Source organism: Mirounga angustirostris, unplaced genomic scaffold, assembly GCF_029215605.1.
Source record: "Mirounga angustirostris isolate CCGP_5_RB_7025 unplaced genomic scaffold, mMirAng1.0.hap1 SCAF_11, whole genome shotgun sequence".
In the NCBI taxonomy this organism is placed as follows: Eukaryota; Metazoa; Chordata; class Mammalia; order Carnivora; family Phocidae; genus Mirounga; species Mirounga angustirostris.
The window spans coordinates 2142488-2163224 of NW_026991719.1; the positions used below are offsets into that span (position 1 = coordinate 2142488).

General features: G+C 51.5%; 1 protein-coding gene and 1 long non-coding RNA gene across 4 annotated transcripts in view; both read right to left on the reverse strand.

Moving 5' to 3' along the window:
* The window catches only part of PRKX (protein kinase cAMP-dependent X-linked catalytic subunit), a 79850-nt gene that overhangs the window by 58369 nt on the left and 744 nt on the right, over window positions 1–20737 (reverse strand). The gene's annotated exons all lie outside the window — the stretch shown is intronic.
* Window positions 865–20728, reverse strand: LOC135361894 (uncharacterized). The gene is made up of 2 exons (XR_010406013.1): window positions 13447–20728; window positions 865–11213 (listed from the first exon to the last, which is right to left on the reverse strand). It is a non-coding gene; the product is annotated as an uncharacterized LOC135361894 (long non-coding RNA).

Genomic DNA, 20737 nt, shown 5'->3' on the forward strand with positions numbered 1-20737 from the left:
TCCTGGGGGCGGGGGGGGGGGGGTGGTGGTCATGGGACAGGACAGGGGACAAAAACAGAGATGTATTTCACAGCATAATTTTCGCAATTTCTTTTTTAATCTGTGAACTATAGAAATGTTTTATCTACATAATAGCGAAATTTATGTGATCTATTAAATGAAACTGATGCATTAAGGAATTACAGCAAAATACAGCTGACGCTTGAATAACGCGGGGGTTAGGGGTGCCGACCCCCCATGCAGTTGAAAATCCGCATGTAACTTCTGACTCCCCCCAAACCTAACTACCAACAGCCCACACTGTTGACCAGAAGCCTTACTTGTAACAACTGATTCCCACATAGTTTGTATGTTCTATGTATTATTTACTGTATTCTTACAATAAAGTGAGCTACAGAGAAGAAAAGGTGATTAATAAAATCCTAGGGAAAACAGATTTACAGTACCGTACTGCATTTATTGTAAAAAAATAAAATCGTGTATAAGCGACCCCATCTCTATACCACAATGCATGAATTCATCATTGTAAAACTCACTTGTTTTCGTTGGTATTTCCCCGTCTTGGTAATGTCAGAAAAGATTATGAGCTACAATGTATGAAATGATAAATGCCTAATGCATGCAATCCTCCTTCCAAAAGCCAGTTTTTAAAATTCTTGTTGCACACAAGTTCTGTTTTATGGGAAAAAGGCCCTTAAAAAAAAAAAAAATGTGTGCCAATTCTGTGACTGAACTTAAAACACAGAACTGGACATTTTGAAAGGGTGACTCCTATGACCTGTGAATTACATCTCAATGTGCAAAAGTTACAGAAGAGAAGTACGGCTTGGATAATCTCATCAAGATTCTTTTTTTAACTTGGAATATATACTTCAAAGATCAGCTAAAAAAAACTGGTCCTAATTCAACTCAGCCCTGGGTGGGAGGGGGGCTGTTTTGTGAGTTTCCTTGTCTAGATGGCTTTTTGGCTTTTTTAAACAAATAACGCCCTCAAAATTTTGCTGAGTCAAGCAACATTCGATTTCACACTGTCCTGTTTTAAAAGATAAAAATAGAAGAGACATTTTGGAACCAAAACTCTCCTATTTACAAGTTATTTACTGAATTACCCTGTCCCCTATCAAAGATACAGAACGGATAATCCCAAAGGAATAAAGAAACACAGGAAGTTCTCGCCCACCCCCAACACAAGCAGATGTCCCACAAGGGAAATGCCTGGAATTCCTGGCTCAGCTTTGGTGTTCCTGTAAGCACGATATCTGCAGCTCTGAATGTCACTCCCGTGAGGCTTCACCAAAAAGAACAAAGGTGGGTCTTCACACGTTCCCAATAAAAGCTGGCCAGGTTAAAGACGCAGCCCTACACTGCATCCAGGATGGGATGGAATGTCACTGTCACCCTTGAAATGCCACACACAGCCAGATGATAAGATGACAGATGATTGACAGATGACGGACGGATGGATGGGTGGAGGGATGATCGATGGATGATAGATGGATGCATAAATGGATGAATGATGGAGGGATGGATGGAGGGATGGATGAATGATGGAGGGATGGATGGAGGGATGGATGAATGATGGAGGGATGGAGGGATGGAGGGAGGGAGGGATGGAGGGAGGGATGGATGGAGGGATGGAGGGATGGATGGAGGGAGGGATGGATGGAGGGATGGCGGGAGGTAGGGAGGGAGGGATGGAGGGATGGAGGGACAGACAAATGAGAGAATCTCTCTCGCTAAGGCAGAGTTTCCTCCACCAAATGCCCTCATCCCGGCCTCCCAAACTCCAGTTATGAGCATCAACAATGCCCAGACATTGCCAAGTGTCCAGTGGGGGTAGAATCACCCCCAGTTAGGACCCAATGCCCAGAAGAACTTTCCATGGGGCAGGAACCTTCTACATCCCGCTGTCCACTCAGTAGTTACGCGCTCACAGGGGGCTCCTGAGGATTTGAAATGCAGCTCCTGAGGGCGCCTGGGTGGCTCAGATGGTTAAGCGTCTGCCTTCGGCTCAGATCATGATCCCAGGGTCCTGGGATAGAGCCCCGCATCGGGAAGCCTGCTTCTCCCTCTGCCTCTCTCTCTCTCTGTCTCTTATGAATAAATAAATAAAATCTTTAAAAAAAAGAAAAGAAAAGAAATGCAGCTCCTGAGACAATACCCTTATTGTATTCCATGGGGCTAGCGGCCACCATATTGGACAGCTTTAAAGTTCTACCATTCAGCTCACACTCAGTTCTTGTTATCAGGGTCAACTGCCAGGTCAGAAATATTTAGAAAACTCCATCTTTGACCACAAATGAGTCAGGCAGTCCGTGGAATGAATATGACCTCACTCTCTGAACGAAGACCCAGTCAATATAATGAGGTTCGGCACTCTTTCCCCCGCTAATGGTATTTGACTGTGTGTCAGGTGTTTTGTAGGACTCCAAAGCAGCAATGAACATAAGGCTGGTTCCCACATTCACTGCGGTTAGTTACAATCGGGCCGGAAAGGTAGACAGTAAGCATTAATTATAATAGCTCTAAGAACATTGATGAGCTCATCTGGGTTTCAGGAGCTTGCTCAGGTTTGATGACTTGGTAAGACAGGTGTGTAGAGGAAGAAACGAATGGACCTTACTTTGGTTAAGGGTCAGAAAAGACATTTTTCTTTAGAATTTTATTTATTTGAGAGAGAGTGATAGAGAGATCATGAACGGAGGGGAGGGGCAGAGGGAGAAGCAGACTCCCCGATGTGGGACTCGATCCCAGGACGCTGGGATCATGACCTGAGCCTAAGGCAGACGCTTCACCGACGGAGCCACCTGGGCGCCCAAGACGTTTCCTTTTGAGGAAGTTTCAAATGGACACTGGAGAGTGGGGCAGACTGAAGGCTACTTTGTAGGGTGATTGGGAAGAAGTAAAGGATATGAGGCAGGAGCCACACAGCACTGGGATTTGGGAGCAGGGAGGAAATACTAGGGAGCAAAGCAAGAGAAGGGAGGCACTGTGAAACCCTTTGAGTGAGTTCTTCATGCCAAGGGCAGCAGGGAATCACACAATGACACCAGGAAACGCCTGTGTGTGTCACGGCTTTGGTTTCTGCATGCTTTTGTTTTGCTTTAAAGATGTCCATGTCAGAGGAGAAGCCAGTGCGAGGAAGAGCCAGGGCAGTAGTATGAGGGCTGTGGTAGAAATCAGGACGGAGGCTAGAGCCAAGGGTGAAGAGCGGGTGGTGACAGGGAGATGCAGAGCCAAGAAGACGAGCTGGGTGAGGCCAGGAGAGGGAGGGTGGACAAGAATGTGGGGGTGGGGGGGTGTTCAGCATCTGAGCAGTTAGTGACCAGAAACCCTGGCAGGTGTGCAAGGGATCTGCTGAGTTGTTTGGTTTGGGGGAAGAAGGTTCAACAGTTCCATGTGGCACCCTGTGGGCATGTCGAGGATGAAGGGTGTAGTGGGTTGAACTGTGTCCCCCCCAGAAAGGTATGTCCATGTCCTGAACCCTAGTACTGTGAATGTGGTATTATTTGGAAACAGCATCTTTGCAGATGTAATAAAGTCAAAGATCTCAAGAAGAGGTCATCCTGGATCAGGGTGGCCCTAAATTCAATGACAAGGGTCCTTGTAAGAGATAGAAAAGGAGACACGGACACAGAGGAGAAGCCACGTGAAGACAGAGGCAGAGATGGGAGGGACACGACCACCAGCCCAGGGATGCCTGGAGCCCAGAAGCTGGAAGAGGCAGGAAGGACCCTCCCCTGGAGCCTTGGGAAGGTAAGATGGCCCTGCCCCACCTGGATCTCAGTGGTCCTGCCCCACCTGGATCTCAGCGGCCCTGCCCCACCTGGATCTCAGTGGTCCTGCCCCGCCTGGATCTCAAACTCTGGTCTCCACAGCTGTGGGAGCATAAATTTCTGTTCTTGTAAGCCTCCAGATTTGCAGAGATTTGTTAGGACAGCCATAGGAAGGTATGACAATGGGCCTCCTAGCTTTCAGGGAGACATGGACCTCCCAACAGGTATTGCTCTGGAGACATGCCCTCCAGTGCTCACCCAAGAGAAAGGTCTAGATCTGAGCTGCACATCGGGGAGCCAACACCTCCACGGTGATAACTGAAGTCAGAGGCATGAACAAGAGAACCCTTTGATTTGGGGGAATTTTCTTTTTTAATTATTTACATTTTCAGCAATCCCATTTAAAACTGTTTCTCTTTCGCTGTCACATCCTATTTTTGTTGACGGGAATGGTATCTTCTCAAACTTCCCTGAAAACAGGACTCAAAGTAAGACTTATTTTTTATTTTTTATTATTTTTTTTATTCTTATGTTAATCCCCATACATTACATCATTAGTTTTAGATGAAGTGTTCCATGATTCATTGTTTGTGCACAACACCCAGTGCTCCATGCAGAACGTGCCCTCCTCAATACCCACCACCAGGCTAACCCATCCTCCCACCCCCCTCCCCTCTAGAACCCTGTTTGTTTTTCAGAGTCCATCGTCTCTCATGCTTCGTCCACCCCTCCGATTTCCCCCGCTTCATAGTAAGACTTATTTTTTAAATGTCTCCTGTGTTCCTCTTTTTGTTTTAATCGGTCTTTTCTTAGGCGCCTTGAATTATCTGCTTTTCCTGGGATCACATGTCTTTACTTATCTCGATGCCTCACACAGTGTAACCTCCTGATAAACACCGGGTTTGCGGTCTCTTCCCATTTAAGGATGAGACGGATACCAGAAAGAGTGACTCAGAAAGTTGCCGTATGTGAGTGAGGCTGGGGGCTCTGACAGCGAAAGCATTAGGAGAACTAGGTCCTGAAACGCCCAGAAGCTGCACGCTTCCTCCCCAGTTGTGTTTACCCAAACCCTACTCAGCCCAGAACATCTGCTATCAGATCTTAGTTCCTTCTTGACACCTTGATTATAATCCTTAACACACTGACCTTTTCTTAGTTATTTGTATCAGTAAGATTCTTGGAAATGTAAACTGCATCCCATCTTTTTATGTCCCCCAGATAAACTCTGCAGCTCCTTGCACATGGGATGTGCTAATAACCACTTTCAGAACAGTCTAAATGATGCCTTTGCGAAGCTAACCCAAACCCCCATTGCGATGGGGACATCCAGAATTCCAAAGAAGCAATGCAATTAGTAGGATTCAATTTTGAACAAAGCGACCACTTCACTTGGGTGGAGCAAGATGAAAAATGAGAATTCAAGCCTCGTTCTCGGGGCACAATGAGGCAGTTCATTCTCTGAAGACCCTCTGGATACAGGAATCACCATGAATCAGTCACTGTTGGTGCTCAATCAAGACCCTCTTAGACCAGGTCATTGGTTTAAAACAGCAGTTCTCAAACTCCCTGATCTCAAGATTCTTTGGCACAGATCTTCAGACACAGATGGAGGATCGTAACCAATGTCTGTTTGCTCGTGGGCGTCACTCTCTGGAGATAGTAACCATATTAGCAAGGAAAGCAGAAATGTCTAAAACACAACAGCGGGCAAGGACACTCCACTGATGGTCAGAGGTGGTACCGTCCCAGCTCAGGGAGCCTCCGGAAACCACCACACGCCCAGGCGAGAGAGAGAGAGAGAGAGAGAAAGAGAGAGAAGGACAGATAATATCTTCATGGTACTACAAAAGGACGCTTGACCCCATGAGCTCCCCAGAAGTTTCCCTGGGAACGCCATGGGTCCCCGGCCCCCACTTGGAGAACTACTTGGATTCAGCGATGAGCTCACTGTCGCAACCCATCATGCAACCAACAAAGTCTTTCAAGAGGCGTTAAATGGAATGTTTTGCACACGGCACCATTCTCCAAACACGATAAAGACGTAGGTTTAGCGTGTTTTTAGTTTCTGCTCTGCAAAGGACACAAGTGCTTAGTTTGTAAGCTTGTACGATGTGCTTTTTCATTCTCGTATGGTGCTTACTCTGTGATCATGTCACAGCGCCATGTACTAAATCCGGGCATCATGACGTCTTGAGTGAAGAACGTGTTCCCAGATATATCGCAGTCAGATGTAGAAAGCCTTCCTTTCCGTGTTCCTAAGGGTTCCCGCTTCAAGCCACAACTTTTCCTCTAGGATCCAAGGCGCCCTTGGACAACATGATGAAAATGTGCTTCCCTCTAACCATCTCCCTCCACCCTTCCCTCCCCATCCCCAGGGATATCCAGTTCCCACCGCTCAATCCTCCTTCCCCAATGACTACGGCGCTCCTGCATCATCCCCCAGGAGGCTTCGGGAGGGAAGGGGCCTGAGGGTCCAAGAGAGGAACCGGAAACTATCTCCCATGTCCCTACATTAGGGTAAGAGTCCATCCTTCATCTTCTCATCATGCAGGTGAGCCAGGTACGCGGCAAGCACGTTGGGATCCCAACACGAACCAAGAAGACAAGGAAAGGGTCCATCTGCTACGTCCCGTGCCTGACTCTCGCCCGGCTGGAGCCACACAGCATGTTCTTGACCCAAGGCACATTTCCACGTGAGCCTGATCGTGGTGGGTCCGTGAAAAGTCAGACCCGTATCCAACAACTACATGCCACCCCTTTGGGATGCGAAGTTCAACGCCAGAAAAACTAAAGTCAATTAAGAGACACTATCCAGATTCCTCAAGAGTCCTGATGAACCGCTCCCCCTGTCTTATTGCCTCCTCTATGGGAAACCTGCCTTCTGTCAACCATCCACATCCAACACTGCTGCTTCTCCCACGACTGAGTTATTCCTTTGCCGAATCGCTACTTTCGTAAGAATCGCGTTTTACGTTTTCCTAGCGCCATGTGATGCTCCTTACAGGTAAGGCATCTTTTCTATGCTAACAAATTAAGGAGCCTGGAACCCCAACAAATTAAGGAGCCTGGAACCCCAACTTTCATAAGAATCGTGTTTTACGTTTTCCTAGCGCCATGTGATGCTCCTTACAGGTAAGGCATCTTTACTATGCTAACAAATTAAGGAGCCTGGAACCCCAACTGTGGTATGTGACACTGTTTCTGGAAAAATGACGTTAGGGAGGAATAATTGACAAACCAGCTTCTGGAGCAGAGCTGGGAACTAGCTGTTCCACCCACTCGTCAAGAACACCGGGCGGGCAGCAAGCTTTGGAAAAGGAGGTTGTTTTCCCAAACAACATGGCAGCCAGTCTCCGGTTTAAGCGCACTGTGTGCCAGAATCTCAAGAATCAGTGTTTGCAAGTGTTTTCAAGGGTTGCCACCCAAACAGCCAAAACACCTTTCACTGTATATGGGTGTGTGCACGCCTGTGTATGTTCCATTCACTACCGCGTGCACCCGTCCCATGCACTAATGAAGGCAAGGGGAAAAGCACGCCACAGAGTAAGTGATCCACTAAATGAAGAAGTAGGTTTTCACCTTCACAAAAGTCGGGAACCCCCACCTGATGATACAGGAAGTGAAGAATCCAGACCATGCAGCCACCTGTCCAACCTTCCCACTGATGGCTTTGCCGAGAGCATCCCAACCTCTGTGTAGCATTCTCTAGTTAACACCCAGACTGCGCTCAATCTGCACTGCAACGTCACTCAACTTTTCCTTTTTTATGTTTTTTAAGTTTTTATTTATTTGCCAGACAGAAAGAGAGCACAAGCAGGGGGAGCAGCAGAGAGGGAGAAGCCGACTCCCCGCTGAGCAGGGAGCCCAATGAGGGACTCGATCCCAGGACCCTGGGATCCTGACCTGAGCTGAAGGCAGACGCTTAACCCACTGAACCACCCAGGTGTCCCCAGATTTTCCTTTTGAAGGAAGACAAGCCCCCAGAACTCAGAGCAGCCATCCTGAAATGCAGCGCATTCTGGAGACACGCTTCCGCAGCAGGTGACTGGTGACCTGTGTTCTTCACACACTGTAGGAAGAAAAATCAGGGAAAGACCAGACCAGCAAGCAGAAGACAGACCAAAAATGAAAGCAGAAATCAGTGAAATGAAGAACAGGAAATCAACAGAGGAGAAAGAAAAGAGAAGAAAAAAAAAAAAAATCAAAGAAAGAAGACTCTGGTTCTTTGAAAAGACCAATACAATGGACACTCCAGATTCTGTCATCAAAATAAAATACTGAACTGTTTAAGGACCGAGCAAAGAAAAGTCTTCCTAAGTCAAATACCTGACAACAACTATGCTCGAGTGTGCAGGGAATAGGGAGTCGTTCCCGATTTTATTTTTCTACACATATTGCTTTTTTCTTAAGGTGGAATGATAATGGAATCCAGTGCCCGAGAAGAGAACATTCTAGGCAGTTTGCCTTCTTAATGCCCTTCCTGGATTTTCGATCTCTGCAGAATGATTTCCTCCTCTGGAGTTGTCCGCAAACATTCGGCTGGCTCAGTATCCTCCTGGGGGACTGCCCAGAGACACGCCCCCAACGTGAGCACACACAGCCACACGCATGCACGCTTGGGCGCACACCCAGCCCCGCTTCTGGCTGCCCTCCCCGCTCACATCCCGGGGGGGCCCCAGGCATGACAAAGACCTTCTTTCTCCGGAGCCCGGGCTGTTGTCCAGCCACACCCAGCCCCACATCTGCACAGCCCTTTGTTCTGTGGAGTGGCTCCCAAGATAATGATCCAGCGGGATGAAATCATCCACCAAATTAATCGTCAACCACTTTAAAAGAACTCTCTAGAGGTTGCCCTGCAAACGTCCTTGATGAGCTGCTTCATCAGAACTGTTTGCAAACCAACCACCTCAAGACAAGGACTCTTAACGCCTGCCCACGACACCTGCCCACGTGACATTGGGTGTGATTCCCTGCTGGGACCTCGTGCTGATTTCAGCAAGGAGTCTGTGGGACAGTCTCCTCCTTCTGTTACCTGCTGGAAAAACCAGTATGGATTTCCAAGCGTGGAAGTGGGGTTAAGCAAGGTCAACACAGAAGACACTGCGCCCAAGGTGCATGTTTCTCTCAAACACGGAACTGCCCAGTTAGGCAGGGTCCCGGGACGCCTGGGATCTAGCCTTGGCAGGCTGCCTATACTGAACAGGGTGGGAAGGTGCAAACCGGTGTTGGGGGTGGGGGCCACTGGACACCTGAGCTGAGCTAAGGGTCCAGAAGGACTACTCAGAGGTGTCCTACAGTTAACTCCTACACTGGGACACGGGACGCTCAGGGCTGTGGGGGCCTCCCACCCTGAAGAATCTCCACTTGGCCTCCTCAGGGCACATGGGGAGCAGGAGGAAGGAATCTCCCCCTGGAACACGCACCCACTTCCACCCTCGATACGGGGCACTCCGCCTTGGAAACTCAGGATGCTTCCATGGAGAAATCACTGGACAACTTCAAATGCCTCGGTGGAGAGGTATCTATCACGTTTTGTGCTATTCAGATGTACTCCAAATGCCAACTGGACTCCTATCTAAGTGCCCTAATGGTGAAGCCAAAGTGTACCCTCCTGTCCACCCCGCCCAGCATACAATCGGAGATCCCTACCCATGAGAAGCAAGGGAGAACGCTCCCAGAATGAGCTGCTTAGAAGCTTTCATTGTGTTGGTTTTATTAGTCTTGCACGAGCTCTCTCAGAAAAGAGCCTGCCAAGTTTACCAAAAAAAAAAAAAAGCGCATGTGTTACCTAATTAATCAACAAGCTCGAGACTCCTTGCAAACAATCCTGTGTCTGTGTTCCTTATCTCGATCCTCCAGGTGGATACAAGTTCTGCTTCTGGGATGCCATGTGGTGACCTGGACAGAGCACCCCAGGCCCGGTTCAGAGCCTCCCCTCTGACTGTGCATTTGGGCCCGGACTCAAGCTTCCAGAAGGTAAAGCTGTGCCTTCCCAGCTTTGAGCCATCCCATGTCCGGGGCTCCTTGTAACATGAGAGCTGGTTCTGCTTGCCCAGTGCAGGGGACGGGTCCCAGAGAGGGGGCAATGAGTCCTCGTACAGGATTCTGGCCAGGCAGAGGAGGGGACAGGTGTGAGCTGCTCAGTTAACTCAATGAATCACTTGTCTTCCCACCTCTGTCTCTGTGTCTCTCTCTCTCTCACACACACACCTTACAGCCGTATGCATAGCTAGTCGGAGCTAGCATCTTTCCTCCTAATGGAAGAGCTTTTTATCGTTAATGTGGTTTGTCCGTTGACGAAAGCCAGTGTAGTTGGACAAGTGCAGCCGCCCTCCCCACCCCACCGCACCCAACACTACTCTCTGAAGCCCACTCTTAGAAGCCACTTCTAAGGTGAGGCATGCAAAGCACACACAGGAAGCAGGTGCCGTGGACAGAACAACGCCTCCCCCCCAAAAGGCGTCAACATCCCAATCCCCAGACCCTGTGACTATGTTAGTTTAAGGGAGAACCGATGTTCCAGGTGCTACTTACAAATGCTCAGTAGTTGACTTGAAATACGGAGATGGTCCTCGGTGATGCGGGTGAGTCCTTACAAGCGTCACAAGAGAGGGAGGGGTGAAAGAACCATAGACAGAGACATGGCAGCATGAGAAGGATCTGACCCAACTCTGCTGTCCCCACAGAAGGATGAAGGCATCCTAAGCCGAAGAAGGGCGACGACATCTAGAAGCTGTAGGAAGCAAGGACCCCCGGAGCCTCTGGAAGGGAACGCAGCCCTGCTGATCCTTGATGTTGACCCACTAACACCCACCACCCTAACCTGCAGAGCTGCGGGATTTAAAAAATGCATGTTGTTTTAAGCCACTAGGCCTGGGGTCATTTGTTAGAGCAGCCATAGGAGAGCAATATGGGGAGAAAGTCCATGAGAGAGATCACAGCAGGAGAACAAGTGAACATGACCTTGCAGGGGAGTGCCTCTGGGACCCTGCCCTGCACCCTGACTCCCAAAACCCAGAGCTAGCAGAAGGAGGTGTCCCGTGCAGGGGTGGGGTGGGAGGTGAAGGCTCTCAGCAGCCTCAAGACAAGCCTAGCCAGAAGACTCCAGGTCTACTGAACGGAATAAGCTCCAAATCCAAGCAAATACCACCACCATCCATCCCTGAAGTGATGAACCTCCACTATGCTTGGGACTGGACGGTCATCATGATGATGATGATGATGGCGAAGCTTGCTTTGGTGAGGCCATGCTTACTTCCTGGTTGATGCACAAAGGACAGGAGACACAGGTGCTCCAGGCTGAAGCTCCCCACTCATCCTCAAAGGACGGAATAAAACACAACACGCACCTGCCAAGGTATGTGGAGAAGCACATCCAGGCGAAGGACCACCTCCACCACTGTGGGTCTGAGCCCTTCACGGACGCCTCCTCGAGGACTGTGTGGGGAAAATGGCGGGATGGAAAGCCAGGTCCACATGCATCATGAAGCCCTGCCCCATTTAGTGAACACAGAGATGGCCGAGAGGCAGGGTTTCTGTCCCAGTCACTCAACCCGGGAACCTGAGTGCCAACCCCATACACTATGTTGGTTCTTCAATGCTCAGACCCCTGTTCCTGAGCTTTGACGGGGGGACCAGCCTCCAGCAGCAAAAGAATAAGAAAGGCAGGTCATGAAACAGGGATGAGCTATAGGGACAGAAAAAAGCTGAGGACACTAGACCCTCGGGGAGTGACTTCTAAATGGGTGTGGGGTTTCGGTTTGGGGTGACGGAAAAGTGTCGGAGGCAAGCAGTGGTGATGTTCACACAAAAGTGTGAATTATTTAATGCTACTGAAGTGTATGCTTAAAATTTATTAGAATGGTGAATTCTATGCCATATCACTACCATTAAAAAATTCTAAAAAAAAATAAACATGGGGCGCCTGGGTGGCTCAGTTGGTTGGGCGACTGCCTTCGGCTCAGGTCATGATCCTGGAGTCCCTGTATCGAGTCCCACATCGGGCTCCCTGCTCGGCGGGGAGTCTGCTTCTCCCTCTGACCCTCCTCCCTCTCATGCTCTCTGTCTCTCATTCTCTCTGTCTCAAATAAATAAATAAAATTTTTTAAAAATAAATAAATAAATAAATAAAATAAACAGAATTAGAAAGTTGGTGGGGCTGCCTGACCACCCAGAATGGTCACCAAAGGTGACTTCCCAAGACATGGAGGGACCCAGCTGCATACACCCGGTCACACAGACATCACAGCAGATGGGATAGAGGGTCTCCCTTCTCAGTGGAGCGTGAAATCCACCGGAACGGAACACGTGACATCCAGGCACCAGGAGCTGCACAGAGCATCCCCGGGAATGAGCAACACCTCTGATCTGCAGGGGCTCTCCCTTTTCAAGGAAGAAAGAATGCCCACCGCCCATGCAGAGGTCTGGGAAAGGTGCTACTTGAATGAACAAAGAACCTTTCGAGCTGATGGGTTCTGGTGGGCATCGCTTAAATCTAAGTCCCAACACCTTTATGTGACAGTTACAATTGACCGGAGAGAAAGAAAGAGTGATGGGTAGGTGGTGATGCACAAGAGGATGGGAGGGAGAGGTACTACCAGGATGAGCAGAGAGATGGTCCTCACACTATTACCGTAGTCTTCTGTCCTTTGTCATAAAAGGATCCTCTGAGCTGATGAGCCAAATCCACCTGGGGTGACGCTAGACTACCGCATTATGGGAGCTCCAAGGGGACGGAGGTATCTCTGATGCATTAAAAGTTTCACAGGTGTAATGGGTACAGGGTATTCTTTTGGAGCTGATGGAAGTGTTTAAGAACTAGATGGAAGGGATGCTTGCATACTGTGGATGTGCTAACTGCCCCTAAATTGTTCACTGTAGAACAATTTTATGTTATGTGAATTTCAAAGAAAAAGTGAGTGCCCGAAGTGATGATGATGGTAGAAATAATGCTGAAGATGGGAGAACAGTGGTAGGAAGTGGGCGGGCGTTGAAGGGAAGGTGGTGATGAAGGTGGTGGTGGTGGTGATGATGACGAGGATAGGGTTGGTGATGATGATGATGGTGGTCATGATGGCCATGATGACGACGATGGTGTTGGTGAGAAAGATGGTAGAGAGTGGTAGCATGTGGGCAGGTGTTGAACGGAAGGTAGTGATGAAGGTGGTGACGGGGATAGTGGTCACAATGGTCATGATGATGAGGATGTCGGTGATGATGATGAGGATGGTCATGACGACGATGGTTAAGACGATCAATATGGTGGAGGAGGTAGAATGTGGGCAAGTGGGAGGGAGAGACATGAATAAAGGTGACAGTGATGATGTGGGGATCTTCTCTCCCAAACACTGCTCCATCCAGAGCCCTCCTTACGTTGCCTGATGGCAGTGCCAGTTTTCTAATTATTTAACCCAAAAACCTGGGAGTTATACATGACTGTTCTCTAAGCCGCTGTTACAGACTGAATGTCTGTGTCTGTCTGCACCCCCCCCAAAAAAAATCATGCCTTGAAGGCCTAAATCCCCGTGTGACTGTATGTGGAAGGGAGATGAACCTCCAAGAAGGGATTAAGGTGAAATGAGGTCATCAGGGTGGGGCCCTCATCCTACAGACCACCTCTAAGTGTCCTTGTAAGAAGAGACACCACAGAACATACCCTCCCCCTGCCCACCTTTCTCCTTGAACACGCATCCAGGAAAGCCGACCTGAGGACACACACATCACAAGCCCTGCAGGGAAGCTCTGCATCTTCACGTCTCTGCTTGCTCCGTCCCACACCAGCCACAGGAACCTTCTGAGAGCTTCTAGCACATGCCCGGTGGGCTCTGAGGTCACCCTGTAGCTCCAAAGCGCATTGCAGAAGAGGAGCAGCATGGGGGCTGGTTAGAAATGCAGAGTCTCAGGCCCCTCTCCATCCTGGGGTGTCAGTCTGTAGGGTGGGCCGGCCATCTGTGTTCACACATGCCCTGCAGGGGATACTGTTGCCGCTCAAAGCTGAGAAGCAGCCACTGTGCCCACAGTCCTCCTAGGGTGTCCCCACGGCTAGCCCCCTCCTCATCTTCCAAGACTTGACCAAACCTCTCCTGCTGGGAAGGGCAGACCCCGTAACCTCCCGCACATGGCAGCGTGCCCCGACCCCTTCTCGGATAGCTATTGCTCCAATCCCCACGGCGCTGCTCTGTGCTCCCCAGACTTCTGACGGCCTTCGAAGCAACCACCAAATGCATGTGTCACACCCCGTACCCACCATCCACCTCTCTCAGCCTAACGTAAACTCAAGAAGCAGGGACCCCTGTGTTGAGTTCCCCATGACCTGCCACGTCCAGAGAGCAGGCTGGCGTTCAGTAGCTGCTCCCCAGTATCCAGCGTGAGCAGGGACAACTACCGTCCTGAGGTGCCTGGGCCTGGGGATTTCCCAACACGGGGGACTTACAGGCTTTCCGGGAAGGTCCCGGCCCAGCGGGGACACGCCAACCGGCCCATGTAGGAGTGAATAAATGAATGGATGATGGCATTACGGGCAGCCACCCTCTATGGCACAGGGGCCATGCCGAACATCACGATACAACCCATTAGCTCTGCAGCGAGGCACTGAGATGTCATGGCGAGCCATGTGATCCTGGGGAAAGGAACGACCCCTGCCAAAAGACACCAGCGAGCAAACAGCCCCGGAGACGTCTCCGCCCCCACCCTGCTGCCCCACTGCACAACACGAGCACCACGGGGGAGGACGACGACACAGGGCAGGGGACTGCCGTGCTGCCAACAGTTAGCAGACGGTGCCGAGAAGGGGCGCAGAAAACCCCAAACGCCAGCAGCCAGCTCCCCTTGTGCACATCCTTGTGAGATCAAGGGAGAGGACAGTACTCTGCCTGGCCCCCACCCCGTCTACAATCACGAGGCCGCCAACCTTAGTTATCCAGTACTTTACTCCCCTTCCCACCAAGAAACAGCAGGTATAGAGTTCCAAAGAAACAAATGAGGAGTGCCTGGGTGGCTCAGTCGTTGAGCACCTGCCTTTGGCTCATGTCATGGTCCCGGGGTCCTGGGATCGAGCCTCACATCGGGCTCCCTGCTCGGCGGGAAGCCTGCCTCTCCCTCTCCCACCCCCCCTGCTTGTGTTCCCTCTCTCGCTGTTTCTCTGTCAAATAAAATCTTAAAGGAAAAGATGAGTCTCCCAAGGGTGGTGAAGGTCATGACATTGTGGTTATCTGAAAAAAAACCTTGGGGGAAATACAGAGAGAGCCCCACAGTGTCCCTCCCAGAGACTGAAAGTGGTTTTCAGAGAAATCATAACATGTTAATCTCTCAGAAAGAACACTGCGGTCAGAATCATCATCAGTGAACCCAAGCGGCAACGCTTGCTGGCACCCAGGACGTGTTCATGTCTCCCAGTGACAAAGGCAGCCTCCCGGGTTGTCCCCAGCTGAGGAGGCACTCACCCAGGAAGCAGATCTGAGACCACCATCATGGTGCCATGCCCCCACCCACGGGGGTGACGCAAGCAGGGACAAGGAGGGTTGTCCCAGACAGACACGGGGAGTGAGGCGTCCTCCCCTGCGGATTCCAGGATGAGACGAGGGAAGTCTGCTGCTAGGGCAGCCACCTGCACCCCAAAGATGGGAGATCAGGAGAAGGAAGTCAGGACAACACATAACGAGGAGTAAAACTGAGTATTGTGGACTGAATGTTTGTGCCACCGCCCCCCTCCCCGGTTTCATACAATGAAGCACTAACTCCCAATATAATATTATTTACACATGCAAGCGGGTCTTTGGGCCGTAATTAAGATTAGACGAGGCCATGAGAATGGGGTCCCTCATGATGAACTTAGTTCCCTTATAGTAGACACCAGGAAGCTTGCTTCTCCTATCTCCCTTCCCACCATACGAGCACACAGCGCAAGGTGGTGGCCACATATAAGCCAGGGAGAGCGCTCACCAGAGCCCATTCATGCTCTGCCATCCTGACCTCAGACTTCTGGCCCCCAGAGCTCTGAAAAATAAAGTTGTGTTATGAGCCACCTGGTTGATGGTATTTTGTTATGGCAGCCCAAGGTCAAAACTGATTCAAGATGGCGCCCCCTTGGTCTGGCAATGCGGGAAAGCTGTGCATTTGCAAAAGGGAGTGATGAGATGAAGTAGACAGCATGTGCAAGCCTCACCTGGCTGCTTTGTGGGGGGAAGGGGATGGTTGCAATGGAGCAGAAGTAGAGACAGAAGAAGAGCAAGTTCCTGGCTCTATTCCATCTAGCTCTGGGGATGACCATCCTCAAGCAGTGAGATCCGGATGCCCTGTCTTCGAAAATAAACACATGGATCTCCTGTGTTAACCACATCCACACGCTATCTCTAGGATTAGGCCGCCCATGGAAAGCATCATCCAACTTGTAGTTGGATGTTGTGCACCTCCAAGGATTTGGGGAAACCAATTCGTGGACCTAAGGCACCATGGTCTAGAGCAGCCTAGACATCAGCTCTGCAATCCTCTCTGGCAGGTGTATTAGTTTTCTAATTAGGTGGTTCAGGGCTGCCACCACATGGTGGCTTAAAACAACAAGAATTCATGCCTTCCTCCCAGCTCTGGAGACAGAAGTCTGAGATCCAGGCAGGGCAGGGCAGCTGAGATCCAGGCGGGGCAGGGCAGCTGAGATCCAGGCGGGGCAGGACCGCTGAGATCCAGGCAGGGCAGGGCCAAGCTCCCTCCAGCGGCTCCAGGGGAGGGTCCTTCCTGCCTCTTCCAGCTTCTGGGGCTCCAGGCATCCCTGGGCTTGTGACCTGTCCGCGTCTCTGCCTCTGTCCTCACGCGGCTTCTCTTCTGTATCTATGTCTCCTCTTCTGTCTCTTACAAGGACACCTGTCATTGGATTTAGGGCCACCCGAGTACAATGGACTTCATCTCAATCCTTAACTAATTGCAACTGCAAGGAGCCTACTTCTGACTAAGGTCCCATTTGAGTTCTGAGAGGGAGGACATGAATTCGGTGGGGGGAGGGGGGCTCTACTCACCCCAGGACAGTAGAAGTTGTGAGCATGTGTTTTGCTCATCATTCCCGCTGCACATTTTTTTATTCCCGGTTTGTCCATCTGATCTTTTGGGTGAGTTTTTCCCTTACGTCTTGATCGGGGAAATTTGGGCTCTGCATCTCCCCATGTTCTCTTTTCTCTTCCCACTGGACCCTCACGCCCTTGGAGATGGCAAGGGAGAAGGAAGAAGTACTCGTAGAATGAAGCACACAGAACCGGTAAGTCCATGGAGACAGCATATTCCTGGTCACCGGACGCTGGGGGGAAGGGGTCAAGGAGTGACATCTCATGGGGACTGGGTCTCCTCTGGGGACATGACAAGAATGTTTCAGAAGTAGATGGAGGTGCTGGTCGTGCAGCTTTTTGAACGTACGAAACTCAGACGGATGGCTCACTGAAAAAGGGTCCATTTTATGCTAGGTGAATTTTATCTGAATTTTTTAAAAATGGAGGGGAACAACGTGTAGGACTTCTGTCCTTGGGAAGACTCTCTTTTCTAATATGTCATCTCATTTTTGAAGTTCCCATAATGCTGTCAAATGGAAACCACCGCTCGCATGCGTTCGCAAGTTACCCTGCCGCGCGCCCCTGACGGACAGACAGGATCAAAGGATAATCTCAATTTTCTGTGTACTGTTAAGCAACAAGCACTTCCTTATAATGGCTTATGTCAACACCGCCGGTATGACCGACCGCTCATTTATGTGCCCAGCAAAACCACACTGGTTCCCAAGTCCACTCCTTCTGGAAGTGTGCTGGTGTGATATTTGGGGGCAAATAAGAGCCCAGGTCAGACGGAGCGAACCCACGGCCAATTTGGTGGGGGAAAGCACAGGAGAAAACCCTATCACTGTGGAGGAAACCGATTCCGAGTACCTGGGAGAGCGCCGTCTATACTTAGTCATTTGTGAAGGAAGGTGTCGTGGGTCTTAAGGGAAATGCAACTTGCCCAACGCATTCTGTGCAATAGTAAATAACAGGTGAGAGGCAGAAGCCACCAGTCTGTGTTGAGGGAATTAGTTCTGTCCTCGATTTGGGGGTGTTGGCTGCCAAATAACAGCACAAGATAAAACTGCACAGAACGGCAGCTCCAGCCCCCCCCACACACTCAGAGCAGAGCCTGCAAAAACCAAGGGGCACCGAACACGGTCTGTGACCTCTCGGCAGGATGGTACCGACACCGACGTCCTGGTTCTGATACTGTCACCAAGGATGTCGCCACAGAGGGAAGCTCCGTGAAGGGTGCACGGGACGCTGGGCACGGATTCTGGAATGGCCCGGGAGTCTATAATTATCTCAAAACCTATTATTTTGTTTTAGCAGCACGTTGTCCGTCAACACGGGAATACACCAAGCGTGGTCGTGTGGACCAGAAGTGCGGAGAACGGGCTTGCACATCATTTCCCGTCCGGGGAGCCGTCCGGTTGCTCCGAGCCTGTGTTTCTCAAGCTCGGAAATCACAGTTCAGCCCAGACACCCCCCAGTGTGGCTTCCCTGCTCTGAAAGATTTTGCAGCAACACTAAGCTGAGATTTCTTCCTAACCATCCGGATTTCTGGGCAATCGGTTGATCTAGAATGCTCACAGACGCCCAGTATGCAACTTTCCTCCTTCTATCTCCAGGGGCCGCCCCGGGGACTCGGCCGTCCCTTTGCAGCTGGGTCTTGAGCGGAGGGTTCCTCCCCGACAGGTGGGCTGTCTAAGAGCCACTGCGGGCGTGGCTAAGTCGGGCAGAAGCCCCGGCGTCTTCACCGGCTCCGTCCTACCTGCGCTGAAATGCCCACATCACCACAAACCGTGTGTCTGCGATTGTGACTCAGCATGTCTGCGCCTCGGGAGCCTCCCCTCCGTGCCCAGCTCACAGGCAGAAGTGCGGAATGAAAACCACAAAAGCGCACCAGTGGGTGAGGCAAACAGCAAAACACACGGGTAGGACTGCGTGCAGCAAGGACGGAGCCCAGCGGCGTCCTTCCACCCTCACTCCTCCTGACAGAAGGTTCCAAGACGCAGGTGCTGCTAAAGAAAAGCCGAGAGAGGTTCAGGGTGTTTGCATGTTGTGGGTTTGCTCCGCGTGTGGGTTGGATTCCCGTCAAGGAGAGCCGCGTTGCCCGACTGGAGAAGTGCATACAGGCGCCCCGGACCACGCGGGACCCACGGGTGCCTGGCCGGCACGGGGGACAGCGAGGAGGCCAGGTTCTAACTGCAGGGGCAGAGCTCAGCCTGGCCCCTCTCTGGGGCCCACTGCCCCTTAGGAAGTGACCTCCAGCTGGTGGGCACTGTGGCTCAGACACAGGATTGGGACGGCTTGGGGAAGGCTGGGGATTCCTTAAGGCTTAGTCTCCGTCTCTTGCATACACACCTGGGGGTGTGTGTGTGTGTGCGTGTCTCTCTCTCTCACACACACACACACACACCTCTACACCCTGCTGTTGCAACAAGGTGAACATCCACAGTCTGGCTCTCCCATAACAGCCCACAGGAAGTTATCCTTGGAGAACAAGCATCCTCTTCACCAAGAGGCAAAAACCAGTGGAAGACGTCGCCCTCCCCTGCACGCCCCTCAGTCCCCAGAGGCGGTGGCATTCTATTTTTAAGGACAAGAGGAGTGGCTGGCCACCCCATGCCCACTTGGTAGCGCCCACAAGGCCCCACGTGACCGCAGGCACCAGAATAGGTCACGGCGACAGCCCACCAGCCTGCCCACACCCTGCTGGCCACCCTGGCCTCCAGCCCTGGCACCTTTGACAATAGACCCATGTGCGTGCCCAAAAGAAATACAATTGGCGGTGCTGCGTGCCAAGGCACGGCAGGTCCTCTACCAACTTTCCATTGTTCACTCGCGTCTCCATCTACTCCCGATGTCGCCGCACGGGCTGGGTTTCTGTCCCACCTTGCAGCCCTGCAAACCACTGCCTGCTTTTCCGTCAGCCCCAGCTTCCCGGGGGGAGGGAAGGAGAGAGGGACACATAGACAGACAGAAGGGAGAGGAGGTTGACAGGCAGAGAGAGAGCAGCACAGAGAGGTAGAAGGCGCCCGCTACGCCTTCCTTCCCGCATCAGGTTCCCTGAAGACCCGTCCCTCCCAAGCACAGGGAGACCAGGAACCGAAAAGAGAAGTGTCCCTCTCTGCTGACGGTTGGTTACAATGCCAATCTGGCTGTGCCTGTCGGTCTGATTCAATCCTAGGCCGTGACCCTGAGCCCCGGCTTCCTGATTCCCTTCCCAGCTTCCTCCTTTCCAGAAGCGGGGCAGGGGACCCAGGAAAAGTCCCTCAACACCACAGCCCCTCGGTGACATGTGGCTTGTCCCCGGCCCCATTTATGTCTCGGAAAAGCAACCCGTGTCCGATGCGCCCTGGGAGCAACAAAGAGCTGCTAAGAAGCCATAGGGGGTTGCACCGACCACTCGAACCCAGCTCCAACCTGGGGTGGGGATTTTCTAGCCCAGTCAGCGCCGCCCCCTAATATCCCAGCGCCTTTCAGGATTCAGGCGTGATGGGGTGGGGTGGGGGGGAGACTGGAAACTATTTCTAGACGCCCAACTGCGACCACAGTCAAAGGGGAGAGGACAAAAGCAAATCCGTGTCTGATCAACAGTGCCAACTTCGATGCACGAGATGAAAAGCTCGCGCGGTGTCGGGAAAGGGTAATTCATCTGCAGCGCCGGCTGTCCCCCCCTCCCCACTCCCGCGCGGCCCCGTTGCGCCCCAGGATACCTGTCCCCTCCAAGCCCCCGGTGAGGTCTCAAGTCTACGCGGGAGCATCGTGCCACTGGGCAGAGGGAGGCTGGCCAAACAGAGCTCCGCAGGTGCCTCTGGGCCGCCGCTTCTGTCCCTAGGGGCCGCTGGCTGGGAGGGCGGGCCAGGGCCCTCGTATGAGGTGACCCCCAGGAAGTTTTGTGACGTCCGGTGGCACAGACGCCAGGGGGACTGAGGGAGG